This window comes from Sinocyclocheilus anshuiensis, unplaced genomic scaffold, assembly GCF_001515605.1.
Source record: "Sinocyclocheilus anshuiensis isolate Anshui unplaced genomic scaffold, SAMN03320099.WGS_v1.1 scaffold80, whole genome shotgun sequence".
In the NCBI taxonomy this organism is placed as follows: Eukaryota; Metazoa; Chordata; class Actinopteri; order Cypriniformes; family Cyprinidae; genus Sinocyclocheilus; species Sinocyclocheilus anshuiensis.
Window position 1 is genome coordinate 169,789 of NW_015554102.1, and position 8,441 is coordinate 178,229.

General features: G+C 36.5%; 1 protein-coding gene across 3 annotated transcripts in view; it reads left to right on the forward strand.

The window, feature by feature from the left end:
* The window catches only part of LOC107669617 (sodium-dependent phosphate transporter 2-like), a 60,775-nt gene that overhangs the window by 21,768 nt on the left and 30,566 nt on the right, over window positions 1–8,441 (forward strand). Inside the window, exons 1-2 of one of the 3 annotated variants that reach the window (XM_016461924.1) lie at window positions 305–316; window positions 2,929–2,932. The exons of the other annotated variants lie outside the window; for them this stretch is intronic. The gene's annotated coding sequence lies outside the window, so the exon portion shown is untranslated. Of the gene's footprint in view, window positions 1–304; window positions 317–2,928; window positions 2,933–8,441 lie in introns of those variants that run through there. 3 annotated transcript variants of the gene reach the window in all.

An 8,441-nucleotide genomic window follows, 5' to 3' on the forward strand; every position in this document is an offset into this window, starting at 1 on the left:
AAATAAAATAAATCTCTTCATATAAACAAACTAAGGCTTTGTCTGTGCTCTTTCCTTTTAAAATTAGAGGCAACCACTGCATTTTAATCATGATCCAAACAAAGATGCTGAATACATGCAACATGAGCAATTTTTAATCTAAATTACATTGTATAATTTCGAAATTTGAAGCAAAAACAGAATGGTTTGACTTCAGTTTTGTGAAACTATGCATAAAAAATATCTGCATGAAACAGCAACAGCAGACAAGCTAAATGAGACGCAGATTCACTCTCTGCCAGCAGGTGGCGCTTAAAGCGTTTCCTTGGTTTCTGCTGTAAACAAAGCAGTGCTGCACTTATGAACTTAATATGCATTATACAGAGGCAAGAGGAAAATAAAAAAGTACCATCGAAAGACAGTAAGTTCCCCTCAGACGTACATTCATATAAACTACTACCTCGCGATTTGTTTAGCATCTCAACCGATTTGAATCGTCACATATTTGAATCGATTTTCAACCATCTCGCGGTTAATCGTTACATCCCTACTAATCAAGGTCAAAACTTTTAGATATCAATCTCCATTTGTGATGGACATTGGTTATGATCATCTTTGGTGTCTCCTTTGAAGGAACTTGAGTAAAACAGCTCCATATTTTTTACAGAATACGGAAGTTTGTTACGCATAAGCCTCATTAAAACCGCATGTTTTTTAAAAGAATTATACATATATAGGCTACTGTGCCACTTTTTAATACTGATTTTAACCTATTAATAAGACTTATTTTCTTTATTACAAATTCTGAACAGTTATCAGATACCTAGATGCTTTGACTTTAAGCCCCACAAAAATTCTCTGAATGAACTGCATTTTTGCATTAATGTTTTTTTTTTTATAAGGGCTCAAAAAACTATACGGATTACTGCATTTCAGCCATGACTACTAGAAAAAAACAAAAATCATGGTTCATGGCTGTGGAAAAAAAGGGACAGGCCAATTTATATGCCTTACCTCTTATTCCTGTTTTAATAGTAAATACGCCGGCACAGGAGGGAAACTGCACTTATCAAAGCCATTTCATGGGGTCTTTAATGACAAATTAGCTGCACAAGGCCTTTTCATTGGCCTTTACTAACAAACCACAGGTCTTAATTTGGACATTTATCGCACTGTGAGCAGCGTGGTTGCATGACATTTAACAGTGTAACACCTAAGCTTTTCAAAGCGCTCAAGCTGGGAAACATGAATGGGAGCCTCTAAAATAATATTTTCCATAAACCATCCACCAACCAGCACTTATTACTCGTGCCAACACCACAGAGACAGCAGAGTGCCCATCTAAAAATATCAAATTACTGCTTGGCACTCGAGGAGGAGTGGTGTGCACTCAAGAGGGTGTCTGTGTGCATTTTGTTCCTGTTCATATTCCTGTGAGGGTGTTTTGTATGTATTACAGTTGATGATAGAATATGTGCACGGACAGCTGGTTGCTCTTTTCTCTGAACGGCCTCATGTGTCACGACTATTTCCAGCACCCTAGGGTCAGCTTAGGAAGTGAGCACCCTGCTATCTGTGCAAAAGCAGCTATTGGCAGACAACCGAAACCATCAACGTCTGTGCAGGGGTTATAATATAGCGGAGCGTCATTGTTGATTTTGAGCACTTCTTTGATGTAGGATGCTGTCAAGAACTTAATATATGAAGTCTGAAAGCGTGAACATTAGGGTTGTGAATCTTTGACTGATTTGATTCATGATAATCAGTTTGATTTAGAATTTTCTTCTAAATTCAGAACAATTAAAACTTAATGTATGCCAGTTCGTTATTTATTTTACATGCCACTGGCTGCCACCTCCTCTGATGCAGTTCAGTTGGCAGGATTTTTAATTGCATCAAAATGCATAAAACAAACAAACAAACAAAAAACATGTATCATTCCACGTCTATGAAAAATTGGAATGTCATTTATTTTGGTATTTCGAATCATATCAATTACTAAATGGCTGATATTTAAGATTTTTTATTAAATTTTATTTGTATTGGTTGATGAATGTTCAATCATACATGTTAATTTCCTTTTTTTAAATTGTATTTACATTAGCTTTGTCAGCTAAACCTCTTTTAAAGTTGATATTTAAACACGCTATATAATCTATAATTTAACACCGTTAAATGTAATCTTTAGCAAATCTCAAAATTAATATTTTTAATATTTCCTAATTCTCTTCTAAAACGTTATAATTTAGAGGTCTGCATTCCCGCGGGACCCGACCGGACTTTTTCTGTGTTGGATTAAATTCCCGAATAAAACGCGGTAGCGGTCGGTAATCTGGTGTAATCTAACAATATCCCGTTCCCGACGTCCATTTAGAACAGCATATCTGCGCTTTATTCTTATTGACCACCGGTACAGCTTGCGCGACTGTTATGCACGCGCTGCACGCATGCTTTAAATGTAACGCGTTTTATTTGCGTGGTCTGTGCGCAGCATGTGCATAACGATGCTCAGAGCAGGCTGTACCAGTGTCCCGCGCAGACCTCTATTATAATTTGCTTTTAGCATTTACAATGGCTGATTTTAGTTTTTATTCTATTTACGTTTTTTTTTTTTTTTTAGGCAAAAAAAAAAAAAAAATAGCATAGAGTCCAGAATGGAATATATACTGTATAATATCAGTATCAGTCAGAATTTTAAAATAAATGCATCCCTATTGACAAATGAAACTGGGCAGTAATTTGTAATGTCATGTTATCTGACACAGTAAACACACTGGCTATTGTTCTGTGGTTTTCAGTCTCTTTCCTCAGCTCAACAAAGGAAGAGAAAGACAGGTTGTTTTATTGCATTCTGCGTGTGTCATTTGCTTGTTTACGGATTTCTATTTGCAGCTCACCCATATATTATCTCCCATGATGCCCGAGACCGCACAGACTTGTTTTGAGTAGCTTGGTGCCACAGGAAGTTGATAAAAGTGTTGTGTTCTAAAACACTGCGTGATGTGCTGCCGGTATTGCGGTTATTCTGTGAGTCAGGGCTGTGTAGATGGGAGAGCGATGAGTCCCACAATTGCTTATGACAATGTCTGACAGGCTGTCATCCCCTTCTGACGGCGCATGTTGGAGAGCGTGTTCCTGTAACTGCAGCTATCTCCTATAGCTACTGTCTTAGCAGTGCATGAATGATTGTTACTGGAGGTTTGGCTATTTTAAGGATGGAGAGATGGACGACCTGAGGGCTAGTCGATCGGCTCGGGGCTGCAGACATCCCTCAAGTGTCAGTGGCGTGGAGCAGTCTGTGATGTGCTGGAGAGGGTTAGTCGCTCTTCATGTTTTCTGGCTTTTGTTTTTGTCTTGAGTGTTCAGAGCAAGAGAGGTGGGCTGTGAAGGAGGGGGCACATGATAATGATATCATCATCCTGAAAGCACTGATTGTTCCAAACACTGCAAGAAAGAGAAAGACAGAAAAACAAAAATGAAAGGGAGGCAGAGAAGGCTTCAGTAAAGTAAAGGCTTCTGCATGTACAACAGTCTTGGAGTTTCCTATGGATTTTATATATAAACTCAGCAAAAAAGAAACATCCTCTCACATTCAACTGCTTTTATTCCCAGCAAATTTTGAACACAAATTTTAGTAAGTTCATCAGCTGATGCATAAACTGAACAGGTTTGACAGACATTTGATAAACAGAAATGTAAAAATGAGTTACTGAACAAAGGGAGGGTCAATATCAAAAGTGGCAGTGAATATCTTGTGTGGACAGCAGCAGCATCCTCATGGACTAGATTTGCCAGTTCTTGCTGTGAGATGTTACTGTGCTCTTCCACCAAGGCACTTGCCAGGTCCTGGACATTTATATATTTTTTTAAGATTTATTTTTGGCGTTTTATGCCTTTTATTGAGATAGGACAGTAGGTCGACTGGAAGCGGAGTGGGTGAGAGAGAGAGGGGGGTGGGATCGGGAAAGGTCCACTAGCCGGGACTCGAACTCGGGACGCCCGAAGCGCAAAGGCGCTATATGTCGGCACGCTGCCCACGAGGCCATCGGCGCCGACAGTTCCTGGACATTTCTGGGTGACACATACATGGATGCATGTGGTTTGCCACTTCAAGGTTGATCAGCTGTCGTTCCTGTCTTCCTGTAGCACTGTCTAACACGTCTTACATTACCGACATTGCAGTTTATTGCTCTGGCCACATCTGCAGTCCTCATGCTTCTCTGCAGCAGGACTATGGCTTGTTCATACAGGTGATCAGGAACCCTGGGCATTAGTGTTGGGCAATATGCCCAATTTTCATATCGTCCTATCGTCATCCTGTGAGATCGCCGATACACGATATTATCGTGCTAATTTATGTAATTATCTACTTAGTTTCATTGCGAGAAAGTAAACCAACTCCAGCGTAAGGCTAAAAGCAGCCTAATGTTTTTAATATGACTGAATTTGTATTTAACATGATAACAAATTAATAGAAACATCGTAAGTTACTAATTATAATGCTTACATTTCCTCAGTTATTCAAAAAGCAGCTACAGAAAACGAGCAAAGAACATTACATTACCAAAGAACATAATCACAATCTCAGTCTAGCGCAAGTTTATGCACTTTAAAAACACTCCCGTTAAACTCTGTGAATCTACACTATATGATGAATAAATCTCTTATACTTGCATCGCACGTACATCTGCACTTTGTTGTTTATAATGAGAGAATTCGCGAGTCAGAATTCAGTCAGCACGCGCTGAACAACAGAACTCAGCTGTTTCAGTGATGACTCATCTGAACGCCTCTGATTGGCCATTGCATTCAAAAGCTCAGCATAATCGTGTGTGATTGGTTAGAATGCGCAATACTGTAAAAACGCGGAAAAAGAAATATAGGCCTAATGCAACAAATAAGCCCTAATATTAATTAGATAGTATTACTAGCCTGATAATAATACTACTAATAATAATAATCGTCTTGCTATCGTCAAAGGCATTAGCCACAGGCGATATCTCTGTCTATCATCGATACACGATACTATTGTCTATCGGCACAACCCTACTGGGCATCTTCTGATGTTTTTCAGAGTCAGTAAAATAAAAGGGCTCTTTAATGTTATTATAACCGTGACGTTTAATTCCGCCCGTAAACCTTTAGTGACTTAAAAGGATAGTTCACCCAAAAATGAAAATTCTGTCATTAATTACTAACCCTCATGTCGTTCCAAACCCGTAAGACCTTCGTTCATTTTCGGAACACAAATTAAGATATTTTTGGTGAAATCCGAGAGCTTTTTGTCCCTGCATAGACGGCATGCCATAGACGCCTTGTTATAGGAAAGCATGCGTTGTGGTACTCTACATAATGGCAGATGATGTTAACTCGGGGGAGAGGAATTGTTAAATAAAGTTGTTATTTTTGTTTTCTTTGCGCACAAAAAGAATTCTTGTAGCTTCATAAAATTACGGTTGAACCACTGATGTCACATGGACTGTTTTAATGATGTCCTTACTAGGCCTGTCACGATAACAACTTTTTGTTGTGCGATATATTGCCCGAGAAATAATTGCGATAAGTGATATTATTGTCATTTTAAAGACCATTTTATGCCACTGAATATATAATCATAATGTAAGAGCATAATAATGCAAGAAGACTGTACAAACTTCCAAATGACAAGAGACTTTTAATTTTTAAGAATATTTAGATCATGGAAATTAAGTATCAAAATATTAGATACCTTAACCTGAATAAATAGTTAGTAAATAAACATTTTCTAACAAAAAGTGCAAAGTAACACAAAGAACTTGTATGGAGATTTTTCCATCTACAGATTTTTCCCTGACCTTCTTTTCTCTGTAAATGAAGGGTGCACACTATTGCTAAAAAACACAATCACTACTTAGCGGTCAGATGTCCGTATGCACAAAGGCACAGATCCCTAAACAAGGCCATATCTGCAGATTAAACTTTTCTTGTAGAAGCATTTTTAAAATTTGAACTAGCACATCATGACTACACGTTATGTACGAGAAGCTGCAAAAGACACAGGCGCAAGTGGAATGTAAAAAACATGGTGACATTTATTTTTAAGTAAATATAATGGGCGATATATTGCGTCACCAAAAATGATTGAGGTCATGTACATGTATTGCGCAATAAGTCGATATATTGATTATTGCGACAGGCCTAGTCCTTACTATATTTCTGAGCCTGGGAACATTTCAGTTGCTTTGCTGTCTATGGGAGGGTCAGAAAGCTCTCGGATTTCATCAAAAAATATCTTAATTTGTGTTCTGAAGATGAACGAAGGTCTTACAGATTTGGAACAACATGAGGGTAAGTAATTAATGACAGAATTGTCATTTTTGGGTGAACTATCACTTTAAGGACTTATCCACAGGTGCATGTACGTTAATTGTTTATGGTTCATTGAACAAGCATGAAAACATTATCTAAACCCTTTTCAATAAATTAAAATAAATCTGTAAAACTTATTTGGACAAATTATCTTTAAAATGCAGCATTCTGAAAAAGGGATGTTTTTTTTTGTTGAGTTTATATATAGCTATTTTTGCACATTTTCTTTATAAAGATACATTCTTCACACAGCTAAATTATATTTAGAAGTTAAATATAATATATAGATATATAAATATATAGGGTAAACGTACCTATTAAGCTCACCAAAATCTACGTTGAGACATTTTTAGTGCACAAAATATTGGTTTCAGTACAAAAAGTTATGTTAAAATATTAATCTCTCACACAAAAATATTTAATTTTATTTTAAATGACAAAAGCATTTCAATTAAGATATACATCATTAAATTCAAAAAGTCTGGCTGTGCTTAATGGGTACATTTTTGTAACCCCTCTTCCCATTAAGCTCACATCATGTTTTATTAAAAATTATTGTTTATTTTAAACAACCTTTTTAAAGAACAACTGAAAAATATTTTATTTGACGGTACCAAGTCAATCACAAAAAAACAGAACACTAAAATCAAGCAACAAGGCATTCATTCAATTTGAGCAGTTATATATTCATAGTGAAGTGTCATTTAAGCACATTGCAGCATCTAGACTAGTCTGCGTTCAGCTAAGTAACACAAATTCAAAAATCAAATAAAACAAACCAATAAAACGTTTCATTCATGGGGATGAACACAGAAACTAGCCTCATTATGAAGCCTCTTATTAAATGGATGTCAACTTATCTATAGTCTCTTAAGTTGACGCTAGTTGCCAAAGGTCAGAGCCAGTCTGCAGATTTGAGTCGACTGATTTCATAGAAAATCACATATGATGGTTACAGACTCCAATTTTTTAGGAGTGTGCCTCCTAGCAACAATGCGTACGTCTCTGGATGAGTTTGTTGTTATCGGAGCAACTCGAAGGTTTAGTGTATGATGGCCAGTTTTTGTTTGTGACTATTTACAAGTCACAAAGGAAAACTGGCCATCATACACTAAACGACTGAGGATCACATCATACTGGTGTTTTAAAAATCTGTTCAAATTTTAAAAGCCATGTAGTATATTCCAGCCTTTAGTTGCTTTTTCCCTGGACAGATACGACAGGTTTCTGTTGGCTCCTTCTTTGAATGGATGACATGCCTCTTTCATCTTTGGGCATAAACTATAGTTATGTCTAGATTTTGTCATCTTAAAGTTGTGAAAATAAGTTATTAACCATTTTATAAAGATTAACTTAAAAGTGACAACCATCAGTTTATATGTAAAGTCTGTTTATGAAGTATTTACATAGACTTTCATTGTGAAAGAGCTTAAAGAGAGCACACTGAGCTGAATTGGAGCAGCAACAATTTTTAATACATTTCATGTAATATTTATTAAAATGACAAGACTTTGCAAAATAAATAAACTAGATCATGTATTAAGTTTATGCATATTTTATTATGAGAAACTGTTATTAATATGTATGAAATTATACTTTTTCTTATTGATGTCACACTGAAGCCGTGTGATTTTCATAGTAGTGCACCCTTTAAGCTCACCTTGCAATAATATGAAATCTTTCAAAATTACAGCACTGTAAAACCACAGACCAGCAATAAACTGTCAATTTATAATATTATGGATGTAAAAGTACAAGCCAGTAATGCCTGTGAAGTAATTTATTAGCTTAGCACACAATCTTAAACAGCTAGTCAGCTAACTGTGTTCTGTAGCATCTGCGCTATGTTGCTAAAACTATCTTTTGGATCTAACTGTAATTATTTCCCACATCCAAGTTATAATATGCAAAAGTCTGAACATTAATCTCTTAATTTTACAGTAAGTAGTGAAACTTACCCAAAATAAAGAGTTAAACATCTAAAAAAATGCACATTTAAAGGGCTCTTCTTTTGGTGAAAGTTTTCAGACAGCTTTCAAAATGGCCACCAGACAGTGTGAACCCATGGATACCCATATCTCGGTGTGCAATGATCTGATTGACTTGAAATTACA